General features: G+C 48.6%; 1 protein-coding gene across 4 annotated transcripts in view; it reads right to left on the bottom strand.

Annotated features, from left to right (window-relative positions):
- Positions 1–14,368, bottom strand: part of AUTS2 (activator of transcription and developmental regulator AUTS2) — a 687,646-nt gene that overhangs the window by 469,095 nt on the left and 204,183 nt on the right. The window lies entirely within an intron of this gene.

Raw genomic sequence — 14,368 nt, 5'->3', positions numbered from 1 at the left:
CCCTATCCCTGTCCGTGTCCCTGCCCGTGTCCCCTATCCCTGTCCGTGTCCCCTGTCCGTGTCCCCTGTCCCTGTCCGTGTCCCCTATCCCTGTCCCTGTCCGTGTCCCCTATCCCTGTCCCTGTCCGTGTCCCCTGTCCGTGCCGGTGTCCCCTGTCCGTGCCCCCTGTCCCTGTCCGTGTCCCCTGTCCCTGTCCGTGTCCCCTATCCCTGTCCGTGTCCCCTATCCTTGTCCGTGTCCCCTGTCCCTGTCCGTGTCCCCTATCCCTGTCCGTGTCCGTGTCCCCTATCCGTGTCCGTGTCCCCTGTCCCTATCCCTGTCCGTGTCCCCTATCCCTGTCCGTGTCCCCTGTCCCTGTCCGTGTCCCCTGTCCGTGTCCGTGTCCCCTGTCCGTGTCCCCTGTCCCTGTCCGTGTCCCCTATCCCTGTCCCTGTCCGTGTCCCTGTCCCCTATCCCTGTCCGTGTCCCCTATCCCTGTCCGTGTCCCCTCTCTCCGCTGCCTCCCCGCAGCCCTGCCGGCTCCTCCCGGTGCTCTCACCGCCCCATCCCGGCTGGCGCACGGCCGTGGAGCCGGGAGCGGAGGCTGCTCCGGCTCTGGCAGCCGCCCAGGCCCGTGACCTCCCCCAGCGGGATGAATAATGAATCCCAGCAATTCCCCGCAGACACGGATTAACACCTGGCTAAACATCATTCTGACAATGAGCCTGCCAGAGCCCCGCGTTAACCCCTCGCTCCCCACCCGCCAGCGCGGGGATGCTCTGGAGGCTGGCCCGCAGTGCCCTCCCCTATCCACAGCAAGATTACAGGACTATATATAGTTTAGAAACAATAAAGCCTCTTAGGCATAAAGCAAATATCTCCTTTTCCATTCTGCAGCTGCAGAAACGCTGCCGTGGAATCAGAGCAATTCCTCAGGAGCCAGACTCGCTCCTGGATCTCCCTTTCTCAGCCCCCCCTCTACAAACACCCTTGGTAAGCTGTGATGCTGTCAGGCTCGTGTTTTAAAATAACATCTCTAAGGAAAAAAAAACACAAAAAAACTCCCAAACCAAACCCAACAGAACAACCACCACTAGCAAATTAAGCTAATGCATAGAAAATCCCGGGTAGTCACTGCTCAGAGTGTTTGTTCAGAAACACTGCCCAATTCCCTGGTTCTGCTCAAAGAGTGAGGTTCAGAATTTCATTACAGAAGTAAAAAAAGTCACCTCATTTTGCTGCTTTAAACAGCTGTCTGGTTAAGTGGGAGTCTCACAGTATCCCATCCCAACAAAAGAGGATAATTTGCTTCTCATCATCTTCAGATCATGACTTTATAGATTTTTCTTGTCTCCCTTATATCACACCTCCCAGACTATTAAATTTCTCCTTGTAGGTAGGCTGTGCATGTCTCCACAGATCCTTTTCATCACTCCCTGTACCTTTTCTACCTCTAGGTATCTTTTTCATGGGCAGAGTGAGATGGAATAAATACATTTACCACTGATTTACCATCTCCTCCTATATGTGCACACAAGAGATATAAAGCAGGAGAAACAGACCCTGAAACCTAGTTTGTCAGTATTACTCACCTAAAAAGTCCTGTCAGTGCTGATAACAGTGTCAGTGCATTATCTGAAAGTGGTGCCTTTGGCAACCTGGCTTCTCATTCACCTGCCAGCAGAGGTTTCTGGAACTTTCCATAAGCTGGGGTTTACACAAGGGATCCAAAACCAAATACTGCCCAGTAATGGTCACTGCATTTCGGTGGAGCTGTGCTGCTCAGCCCTGCTCTGCCCTGACATCGCTTCCCTGCTCACCCACACTCTGTTCAGTCCCTGTTCCTCCCAGCTCACACAGGGAATTGGGATGAAGCCCTTTCCAACCCCCTCACTGCAGCCAGCTGGTTCAAATCACAGCCATTCATGGCCATAGCTGCCAGAAATGACTTTCCATTGATGCCACAGAAGAACATCCCCAACTCTCTCTTTAGTTCTGCATTGCTGTGGGAGAATTAACCTATGCTAAAAGGGTGCTAAAACACCCCAGGGCGTTTTTTGGAAGTGGAGATGTTAAAAATGGATGAGAAGGTCTCCAAAAGGGAGCAACATAAAAAGAAAATTAAAATTAAAAATTTTTATCAGCATCTCCTATTTTCTGTGTGCCTCAAAAGCCGGTTTTTGAAGTAGCAAATGGATAAATGGGACAGATCTGGCTGTGGATTTGACTGAGGAGGATTGGAGGAGGATTCCCTGAGCTCTCCTGGAGTCAGAGCAGGATTCCCTGAGCTGTCCTGGAGTCAGAGCAGGATTCCCTGAGCTGTCCTGGAGTCAGAGCAGGATCCACTGAGCTCTCCTGGAGTCAGAGCAGGATCCACTGAGCTCTCCTGGAGTCAGAGCAGGATTCCCTGAGCTGTCCTGGTGTTGGAGCAGGATTCCCTGAGCTGTCCTGGAGTCAGAGCAGGATTCCCTGAGCTGTCCTGGAGTCAGAGCAGGATTCCCTGAGCTGTCCTGGAGTCAGAGCAGGATTCCCTGAGCTCTCCTGGAGTCAGAGCAGGATTCCCTGAGCTGTCCTGGTGTTGGAGCAGGATTCCCTAAGCTCTCCTTGTGTCAGAACAGGATTCCCTGAGCTGTCCTGGAGTCAGAGCAGGATTCCCTGAGCTCTCCTGGAGTCAGAGCAGGATTCCCTGAGCTCTCCTGGGGTCAGAGCAGGATTCCCTGAGCTGTCCTGGAGTCAGAGCAGGATTCCCTGAGCTGTCCTGGAGTCAGAGCAGGATTCCCTGAGCTCTCCTGGAGTCACAGAAGGATTCCCTGAGCTCTCCTGGAGTCAGAGCAGGATTCCCTGAGCTGTCCTGGTGTCACAGAAGGATTCCCTGAGCTCTCCTGGTGTCACAGAAGGATTCCCTGAGCTCTCCTGGAGTCAGAGCAGGATTCCCTGAGCTGTCCTGGTGTCAGAGCAGGATCCACTGAGCTGTCCTGGTGTCACAGCAGGATTCCCTGAGCTCTCCTGGAGTCAGAGCAGGATTCCCTGAGCTCTCCTGGAGTCACAGCAGGATTCCCTGAGCTCTCCTGGAGTCAGAGCAGGATTCCCTGAGCTGTCCTGGAGTCAGAACAGGATTCCCTGAGCTGTCCTGGAGTCAGAGCAGGATTCCCTGAGCTCTCCTGCTCCCATTCCAGGGAGTTTGTCCCTGCACTGCCCCGCTGCCCGTGGCCCTTGGGGCAGGAGCAGAGGGCACAGCCAGCACCGAGTACCAAGCACAAACAGCTGGGGCTCACAGCAATCAGCAGGCCCTGCGTGTTTTCCACTGGTTCATTAGCATCTGGCAGGACCTAAAGTTCCAGGGTCACAAAACACTGAGCTATTCTTTTATTTCAGGAAAATGCACAGCGACATCCCTCGAGAGCTGTCCTTTTGCAATCAAAGGACAAGTGCAGCACAGGGGATGGAGACGGGGAAATTGCATCCATCACATCCCCCAGCCAGGCAGGGACGAGCCCATCGTGCCACAAATTGCTCATTTTGTGTTGAACTGTGTCATTTTATATTGAAAACCCCCAGATCAGCATCCACAAACAGCCCCTGGCAGCAGCAGGGCCGGTGATTCCTTACAGCACTGACAGCTTTGCACACACACACACACACACAAAGTACACACCAGCTGAAGTTTTCAACACTTCATCTTTGCAGTAGGACAAAACACACCGTTTATTTTCAAACCTGCAGCACCAGCAGTTTCTGTGAGCTGTGTTTGGTTCTCCTGTTTCTTTATGGAGCATGATAACAACAGCTTCACTCCTCTTTGCCAATTCACTCCCTAGGGAGCTGCTGGTGGATGGGGATCCACCCCTGAAAGGGCTGAACTCACCTCCAGAACCCTGTCAGCCCACACCAGTCACCCAGCAATCACATGGAATAACACACTGTTCCTATTCTGAGTTTGTACAGCCAAAATCCCAGCTTGTTTTCATATGACCCCAAAAAGCCAACAATGCCTCTGTAGAATATTCACAATTGTCCCAGAATAATCATACTTTGATTATTCAGCAGGTTTTGCCATACTCTAATAAACCATTTCAACTGTGAGACAGTGTAGAAAGGAATTGAAATAAGTCCTTTTTAACAGACCATTGCTTCTAAGCCTTTTAATACACCCTAATGTATATTTAGATATCGATCCACGTTCATTTCAATTATTCCCCATGACAAAGCTGATCACACACTAATGCAATGTGCAGTGTAACTGTGAGTCCTGAGCTGGTTTTTAAATCTCCTAACAGCAGTGGCTCCCTGCTCCTCTCTGCCTTTGGTTTGCTGGTGAGTCAGAGTAACATCTTGGTGCCACAAGGGAGGGGGGTAAGGAGCAAACCAGGCACTATTTCCTCTGTTTTCAGTTTCCTGAGGCAGCAGAAATGCTTTGAAGAGCCCAGAGCCAATCCTGGAGGAAGCTAAAGAGCCCTGACCCTTGTGCCAAGCAAAAGCAATCTCTGTGTGTGTGCAGGGGGAATGAAGCTAAAGCAAGATGGTGCATTTGCAGCAGGGACTGCATCCAAGATGAATTACAGCCATTCCTGTGTTCTTGGCACTACAAGAGCAGAAAATCATCTCCCTCCCTATTATCATAATAGCTTTCACACTTCCCAACCAGCAGAGTGAAGTGTGGGGATGCTGAAAGAAACAGCACATAAACAACAAACAGAAAGTTTAGATAAATAAGAAGATCCCATCTCCAGAAAATGTTTACAGCAATTCTTATAATTAGCCTGTGGGGAAGGTGAAAAAAGAGGGGGGGGAAGGCAATTTGGAATAAGTATAAATAAAAAGGATTTCGAAATGTTTTTCACGGATCAGAATGGCTCCTAATGTAGCAGCCAAAGCAGGGATCCCTGGGAGATTAAATGAAGCTGAGAGCAAAGCTTGTGGGATCTGCAAGCCTACTGAGAGAGAAAGCTTTTCCCAGATTCAGAGAACTGTGGAGTAACTTGGATTCTACAAATGTAGCACAAATGCTGGAGCTCCTGCCTGCCTCTGAACACACCCAGCACTCCCCCAGCTCTAAACCAGCAAACACCCAGCTCACTTCCAGGCACCCAGATCCCACAGCAGCCCTTCTGCTTTAACCCAGAACCAGATTTGTATTCCAGCATGTCACATCCCAGCAGGAGTCAGAGAGGAAAGGCTCAGACTGCCCAAACTCAAACAAATCAGTGGCCACATCTCAGAACCAGCAGAATAAATGAGGTGTCTGCAGCCTCTCGAGGCCGGTGCTGCCAGACCTTTGTGGGTCACAGGGAGGTACCACAGGGAATTCTCATTTTCCAGGCTAATAGAAAGCACTGTGGGATTTGCTGTCTCGTTATTAACGTGGTAACAATCCCATCTTGTACCTCAGGACCCCGCTCACCCATCGACACCATCTGCTCTTTCATCTCCAGTGCTGCCGACTCAATCCCACGGAGAAGATGCTGCTGTCGATTTGGGTTTGTGTGCAGGGCTACAGAGAAACTCTGCAGGTCACTGCTCTGAGCCCAGGCAGGCTCCAGGAGCCTTCATCCCCACCCAGAGCAGCCACAGGATGGGCTGCACCCCGTGTCTGGTGTTCCTGGGGCTGCCACCCTTTCTGCCCAGGACATCAACACCACCAGCATCACCCTTTTTACAGAAAGTTGTTGTTTTTTTTTTCTTTCCCAGTGACTAAGAAGTGCAAGTGACATTTCCCCTGGCAGCTCTAAGCCCTGTCAGGCCTGTCAGTGCTGTGAGGTCTTACAGCTGCCTTTCCCTTGGAATAGGATAAAGCCTAATAAATCAGGCCACCTGACTCAAAGAGAAAGAGTCCAGATTAATGTGAGAAAACCAGTCTGAAGTACTTTATCTCCCCCAGCAAAGTGCCAGCCTGTAATGACTTACAGGGGTAACCCAGCTGGGGCACATGCTCAGCTTTCCTAATTTCAAAATTTCAGGTGAAATTATGGCTACCAGGCACAACCACAGAGCCCTGAAGGATTCAAAGACACCTCCAGGCAGTCCACAGAGGACAAGAAACAGGCATTTGCTAGAGGTTTACAACCTGAAGAGACAGGCTGAGGCAGAAGCAGGACAGCCCATGAGCCTGGCACACAGGAGCTGGGCTCATGATGGCTCACAATCTGCTCTCCTGCCACACTGAGTTAGCTCAGGCTGCAGCAAGGAGAGCTGCTGATGGTATATGATATATATGGAACTGTGCCCAAAGGTCATGTGTGACTATCTGCAGCAGTGGGAGGCACAGGTGGCTTCAAATGTCTTCTTGACCTCTCTGAAAAAGAAGGTGCAGTGCCATAATCTGTAATTTAAAAGACAACAATAATTGCCAGCTGGACAAAATAGGTTCTGATATTAAGAGTTCAAACGATGCTTTTGCAATCCTACATAATGGTTCTGCATTTTGCTCCCTGGCTTTCTGGTTTCTAGAACTCCAGCACTGTTTGGAAAGAGTTGCTTTTTTTTTTTTTTTTTTTGAGAAAAAGGTCACTTCTGAGACAACATCAGATCTCAAAAGTATTTGAAATGACAGGATGCTCACATGCAGAAAGCAGTGATTTCTGTGACAGGATCCTCAAATGCACAAAGCAGTGATTTCTGTGGCAGAATTCACAAATGCAGAAAGCAGTGATTTCTGTGGCAGAATTCACAAATGCAGAAAGCAGTGATTTCTGTGGCAGAATTCTCACATGCACAAAGCAGTGATTTCTGTGGCAGAATTCTCACATGCACAAAGCAGTGATTTCTGTGGCAGAATTCTCACATGCACAAAGCAGTGATTTCTGTGGCAGGATGCCCAAATGAAGAAAGCAGTGATTTCTGTGGCAGAATTCACAAATGCAGAAAGCAGTGATTTCTGTGGCAGAATTCACAAATGCAGAAAGCAGTGATTTCTGTGGCAGGATGCTCACATGCACAAAGCAGTGATTTCTGTGGCAGAATTCTCACATGCACAAAGCAGTGATTTCTGTGGCAGAATTCTCACATGCACAAAGCAGTGATTTCTGTGGCACTCCATCATTTCCTCCTTCTGAGCACAGCTCTGCAATACACCACAGAGCTGTGAGTATGGATCTCCCTCACCTGCACATGGAACAGGGATGAGGGAGCAATACATCCAGCAGGGAATGGGGGCAGAGAAATCCCTGAAAAAACCACTTTTGCATGCAGTGTATTACCTTTGGAGCACTACCACACGTTCTCTTTGAACATTAAAAGGGATTAGCTGGCAGGGCACTAATGCCCACGGCTACATCAAGTCCTGCTCAGCAGAAGGTTTGACACTAAAATCCCCAGCAGCACAGATTAGGCTGCAGTGCCAATAGCTCCTGCAGCAGCCACGGATAAAGGGCAATTTCCACCTCAGCTGTGAGTGCTGGAACCTGTTTAATTTATTTACACCCACCAAGGGATGAGGCTGGGCACAAGGACAGTGACCAAGGACCAAGGACCAAGGAAGGAGTTACACAGAGCTCCCAGGCAGGTCTCAGATCCCAGCCCCAGGTGCCCACTCATGTCCTCACCAGAACAGCCTATGAACCCAAGGCCACCTCTGGCATGATTCAAAATTCCTCTTGTGCCACACAACACGGGAAATCCAGCACCCTGCAGGAAGGCAGAGCCAAGAAACAACCAGGACCTCCCCAGACATGGGGCTACAATCCCAGCTCCCAACACCAAACCCCCTGGCAGGTCCTTGCTGAGGCCAGCCAGGTGCATCACCCCTGCCTCTGGGAAGATCCAAGCTCCACACCAGGCTTGGATCAGCTCTGAGGATGCTCTGTACTCACCAAGCAGAAAAAAAACCCTGACAGAGGCAGCCTGGAGCCCACACGTGTTCACACATGTGCATGGACACCCAGCCAAAACACAGCCAGGCCATTGGCACCCACGCTCTCCTGTCATTTTCAAAATAATTCTCATTCTTGTGAGGTTTCCCTTTAAAAATGAGGTTTTCTTCTTTAATATTCATTGACTTCTAGCTTCCTTCCCACACACAAGGCATTATTTACTCTACAGTGGCTTGGTGCATCAATTATGGTAATAGTTTGTGAATAACATTTGCATTATGGGAAAATGAGCCTGGTTATTTAGCACTAGCCGAGCCATCCCTCTGGAAAATTGTCACAAACATATGTATCATATGCCTCCACTTAAACAGATCTGTAATTACTCTAGTTTATTAAAAAGAGCCAGCACTTTTTTTCTCTTGTTTTTTTTTTTTCCCCCCTAAATCTCCTTACTGAGAGCAGACAAACATCTACAGAGCCCTTTCCTCAGCCAAAGGAAAAGGCTAAACACTGCTGCTACCATGTCCTCTTATTTTTCACCAAGATGTTAGAGGTGAAAAGCATCTTCTACATCCATTTAATGCAGAAAGTGTGGCTCAGTAATTGTGGCATTTGATTAATGCTCCGTTTCAGTCCCCTCGGCTAAATTCCAGGCTCACTTCAACTGCTGTAAATTCTGATTTACATCTGTGTTCCATCAGCAGCCAGGGTTTGTGTTCCATGAGCAGGGCTGCCTGGTGCAAGGCACTGTCTGTGCTTCCTCCAGAGCTCCTGCTCTGCTCCTCAGAGCAGCAAACGAGGCACTGCACCTTGTGGGATGTGTCTGGGACCTGCCTAAAGGCTTGGCAACTTCTTTAAGCCTCTGAGAAAAGCTAAGACAAATGTCATTCAAACAGGTGTTGTTTGAAAACCCCACAAAATGAACAGCTTTGTACACTGAGGACCTGCAGTACCCAAATTCAGAGGGTTTCTAATGCTCAGACTACAAAATTCTTGCAAATAAGCAGTTATGTCAGTGCACAAGCTGCTGGCTTGCTTTCACGGGATCCACTGGCAAATCAGGTATATTTGGAGAAGTTAATCAAGGCTTCAGGCTTTCTTAGGGCACCAGGGCTTTCCACAGAGCACCAAATGCTGTCTTTGTACACAAGAAATGCACAAAACTGCCCCTTTGCATGGGCAGCCAGAATGATCCCAGCAAAGGCACTTGGCTTCCAAGGTCACAAATTGTAATGTGGACAAGAGAAGCTGTTGATGCCCTCAGATCTCCACAGGCAGCCCCACTGCCAGAACTGAACTTTCACAGGGAGAGTACACCACAGGGAGACTTAAAACAATCCAAAGAGTGGCACTGGAGGTGTCCTGTGCTGCACATCAATGAGCTGGCAGTGCTGGGTGCCAGCAGGGCACAGCGTGCTCCAGGCCAGTAATGAGACAGCATCCTTGGTGCTGTTTAACAGTCCTTTCATTGCCCATCACTTGGAGATGTCAGGCCAATTCCAAAGTTTGCAGCCAAGAAATCGTCCTACTGAGCCATCCCAAAAAGCAGTCAAAGGTTACTTAGGGTACCAAAGTGCAGCCTCGTTATTCAGCCAGATGTGCAAACAAAATAACAGTGTTGGACAAGCTTAGTTTGCCTCTGGAACACCTTCCCCCTGAGCTCTGTGGTACATGAAAAATACCAAACCCCCTTCACACCAAGTGGTTTTTCCCCTCTTGTGATAAAACTGACACTGGTCTCACTCTGTACCAGAACAAGGTGTGTGCATTTGGAAATTGCTCCAGTGCCTGTATTTCCAGCTCTGCCAGGAAAATCTCCACAGCAAAAGCTCCAGCAGTGGCCCAGTGACACCGAGTGCTGTGTGCACCTCACACAAAGGCTTTTCCAAGGTAGGTGAGGATGGAGGTATGAAGCAGAAATTGGTTATTCCTGTGATACGCTTGAAATTTAAGTATTAGCTTGTATTGAAGCTCTGGATCTAACAAAGTATTATTATAAAATGCACAATCAAGCCCAAAAGCTCACCCCCATCCTATCTAGGCAATCACCACAGCAATTCCAAATCCCACCAAACTTTTTTCCCTCTCCTCTGGCCCACCAAGCAGCACAGCACCGTGTTTGCCACAGGGCTCAAAAGCAGTGCTTTGTGTCGTGCCTCAGCAGGAGAGGTGTGCTTGTTTTAACAGCAAAGGGAACAGGCTGGCAGTGCTTGACAAGTCTGGATCAAAGTGTCTGCAAATAGAATGGCAAAGGTCAGAGTGATGCTGCGAGCTGGCACTGCTGCCATGGCCCTGCTGGAAAAACCTTCAGCTCTTGTTTCCAGCAATCTCTCCTGCTGCACGTTTATCTTCCCCATCCTAAGAGAGGAAATATTAAAACAGACATGTAAAAAAAGGATGAGGAAAAGAAAACTGCAGGATAGTCCCCTCCCTTATTTTAATTATTGATGCAGACAGCCTAAGCAATCTGTAAGCCATATACATAATGTATTTACTTGAAAATCCCAGCAAATCCACACGGTATTACAGAACAAACTACAAGCTGATCTGGGAGCACTGTCTTAAGAACTGGGTAAGCTGTCTCCATGTACTCAAAAATCTGTTTGACAAACGGAAAGATTAGATTAATGTTAATAATGCTAACGTGCTCAGCAGCACTCCCTGCCCCAGCAACGGGGTTTGGGTGCCCGGGGTCTCATCTCTCATCCCCACCAGATCAGTCTGTGCTGCAAACACTGCTTGTTTAGAGTGACAAAGGCAAGATTGGCTCACATCCTTGAGGCTCCCCCCTCCCCATCTGATTATACACCCCAGCAGTAATGTTTAGGGATCAGACAGAAAGCAGCAGATGTTTTACATAGCAAAAGACCTTTTTTTTTAAAGAAGAAAAAAAAAAAATCACTTCTTGAAACAGCTGCTTCTAGGTTTTGGGCTAAGGAGGGTGAATGGGGTAGAAGGGAAATGGGGGCAAAGAATCAGACTTCAGCCTGAATTTGGTGAGAGATGCTGTCTCCCCCTCTGCTCTGCCACTGACTGGAACCACCTGGACAAGAAAGACATTCATTAAAAATCACATTCCCTGCAAAGCTGAAGAGTGTAAGCAGCAGCAGGCAGCAGTTTACTACAGTATGGAAACACAGAATCTGCAGCTCATTGAGCCATTCATTGTTTTAATTCCTGAGTTTCATCTCACTCCATAAGAGGCTCTGGACAGCAAAGCTTTCTGCATCTACACTGCAGATGGCTCCATGAGCTGGTGTGCCACAGCCACAGTGGCACTGCCACTGTCACCCCACAGCTCTGGGAGGGGACACGGAGAGCCCAAGGCCAGGCTGAGCCCTGCAGGTCCCTCTGAGCCCCAGCAGCACCTCCCCATGTCCCAGCTGCTGCCAGAGCCCTGCGGCACAGCACAGCCTGTTCGCAATTTTCTTCTCAACCACCAGTAGGAAAACACAAACCTTCAGACAAACGGATCCTTCACTTCCTCCTCGCTGCTTTTAGTGGTTTCTTTAATCTTTTAAGCTTCTGGGTCTAATCCAGCAGCTGCCATCAAAAGTACTTACACAACTGCAGGGGAGGGAGGAGGGAAGGAACGGGATACACCAAATCCTGAAACACATTTGCTGAGCAGCCTCTTTGTTCTCACACAAGTGAGTGCCTTTGGAAGGTATCTGCTCACAGCCCAAACACATTTTTGTACATCTACCTGTGATGTCCTCTACTGCCTTATCTATAGAAAGAAGCTCTAGAGAAATGCTCCCAAATGAATCAGATGACACATGTGAGCTGGCACGCTGCAGCACAGCGTGGGCACAGAACGGGGGGATCTCTGCACTCAGTAACTCATGCATGAATATGCTATAGGCAGCTCCCAAGATGATAAATGCTGCTCTTTTCTGAAACCTGAAAATATTTAGTGGTGTTCTTCACAGAAGGCCCCAGCGAGCATGCAGTGAGCCTGTTCCCATTTCAGCAACAGAGGAAAGCACATTTCAGATCTCCTGGCAGAAAAGTTTAACACGTGGTCTGAGAGCACAGAAAAAGTTCAAAATCCATTAAGAAAGAGAATCAAAATCTGTTAAGATTTCAATATTAAAACCAAACAAACTCCCCAGAGGACTCTTGTATTGAGCACCATTATCTTGCAATTTCTGCAGGATGCCAACACTTGTCTGTGTGCTAAACCCCACATTTAAAGGGGCTGGAGGGTTGGAGAGCACCAGGTGGAAAAATTCCAGTTAAGGCTGTGCTTTTGCTCCTGCTGTTCCCAGGACACAGCACACACAAATGCTCTGTTCATGCTGGGAAGTGAATTTGCTGGTACATCATTCTCTTTGAGCAAAATCTCATCCCCCAGCATACTGACATCTATGCTGTTTCTAAAAATAGCATGTCCTTCTTAAATAAACATGACATAAAGGAATTAGGTGACAGCTGACCAAAAGCATCCCTTTAAAAGGCAAACTTTGCTGAGCACCAAATGCAAGCAGCACTTATAAGCAGCCAAGTCTTTTTGTATTAATTGAAGACAGAAGGAAGCTTCTAGATAAAGTCCCAGTTTGCCTGGAAAGGAAAGATATTTCCTCTACACACTGACTCAATTACTCCTGTTCCCACTTATTTATAAGTTAATGAGTTTTCCAATGGATTTCTTCTCCAGGAAAAATCTGCCATGAGCACCCTTCCAGAAGCAGGTCCCACAGGAGCTCTGCAGTTCCCATCGTGATGAAGAACTTTGTCATTCAGTACCATTCAGGCTTTTAAAACTCACCTAGAGATTTTCTAGGAGGAAAAGCTTCCAGAATTTCCAGAGTCTTTTTGCCCTACATGACAGCTATCCAAATACAAACCAGAGCAGTATTAACTTCTTGCATCTGCAAGCTTTCTGAGTAATTCTTCAGCGTCTCAAAGCTTATCCCTCCTAGCAACAAGATGAACTTCACCAGACCCAAATCCGTAATGCACAGGAAAGTTAATATGCAAATGAGTCTTTGGGGGAAAAAAAAACCAGTTTTAGCGTAACCTGGCTAATCCCTAAACCTCAGGGAACTGAATTATAGATGAATTATTAGATCAGGATCTGTCTCTGTGCCAGTGCAGAATACATCAGGTGCAGGGCACCAGGCTGCCAGGAAGTCCCTGTTGCAGGATGGAAAGAGAATTAAACAATCACTCCAGAGATGCAGCACTGAGAAAGCCAACACCACCCTTCCCTGACGCCAGCCAGGAGGGGCCTGGTGCCGTTTGCTGTCGAGTTAGGGGGGAAGCACAAACCTCAGCTGTTGGGGCTGGAGCCGGTGAGGCGCTGCCCGTGCCCCCACACCGCTCTGAAATCCTGGTCTGGCTCTCGATGACAGCTCCCAGGGCTCCATTCCAGCCCAGGGATACCCTGCAGATGTCCCCAGGGTCACCCAGGGCTGGCAGCAGGGAACCTGTGTCCCCTGGCAGCTGTCACAGAGCTGTGCAGGAGCAGGCAGCGCTGTGCTGGGGACAGCTGAGTGTTTGCAGTTGAAGCAGCTCTCTGTGGATGGGTACCACTCTGCCTGTTGCCAGGTAACAGGGCTGTACTGATGCACAGCCTGCTGTGATGGCCTGGCACACCCCACACCTCCTGCCCTGCTCCAGCTCCTCTTTAACTCTTCATGGAAATTTAAACAGCATCAAACAGACTGAGATGTCTCCTGACTGAAGGGGTATCTAGGCCACAGTACTTGGGAAAACCAGTTTGCAAGTTCCTGCAGAGAGAAATGAATTTACCTGGGTGTTCAACATGCAGCTAAATTCCCCTGCCAGCACATCCTTGCAGACAGGCTGGGACAGATTGCATCCTCCATCCTCCCTCCTGCTTTTGCTCTCCCAGCCAGCACCCTCCTCCTCCTCCTCCTCCTCCTCACTGCCATTTACACAGGACACGAGTACAGGACACAAATAATGAGCTGCTAAGCCAACAGCTAGGCTGTCATCTGAGGGCATGACCCCAAATGCTCAGTATTAGGGTTAAATATCCCTCAGTGAAAGTGAGGCATGGAAACAGGATGTTTTCTCATCCTCAGTCACGCTGCCAGAGTTCCTGCTCATCTGCAGAATCTCCTACATTCTCCCCACTCCTGAAATTCAACAACATCTAGCTTCACTTGTGGATGGTGTTGGGTGATACCAAATCAGTATTTTGGATAAGCCAGGATTTATAAAAAATACACCTTTTAAAGTGGCTTTGGAGCTTTGTTTCTCACATGTGCTATTCCTGCAAGTGTCAAAGCCTTCAAAGCTTCTACAGAGGCTCCCACTTCCTTCAGACTGTACAAACTCCATGCAAGGAACTAAACTTCTTTTTCATTGTAGCAGAGCAAATACCAACCCTCTGCTGTAGGTTTTGTGCACTACTTTCTGATGGGTTTTAAAAAGCCCTCAGTAGCTCCTAGCCCTGGCCCAGGACAGTCAATCCAGCAGCAAGCTTTGCTGTTATTTTTTCCACAACAGAACACATTTTAAATGGAATTCAGGAAAAGGATGGATGTGTTTCAATATCACTACGGGCATCAGAGTCTTCTTCAGCCACTCAGCCCTGAAAAGCAGGAGG

This window comes from Poecile atricapillus, chromosome 21, assembly GCF_030490865.1.
Source record: "Poecile atricapillus isolate bPoeAtr1 chromosome 21, bPoeAtr1.hap1, whole genome shotgun sequence".
NCBI lineage: Eukaryota > Metazoa > Chordata > Aves > Passeriformes > Paridae > Poecile > Poecile atricapillus.
The sequence above is the reverse complement of the archived record's forward strand: the minus strand, read 5'-3'. Positions and strand labels throughout refer to the sequence as shown.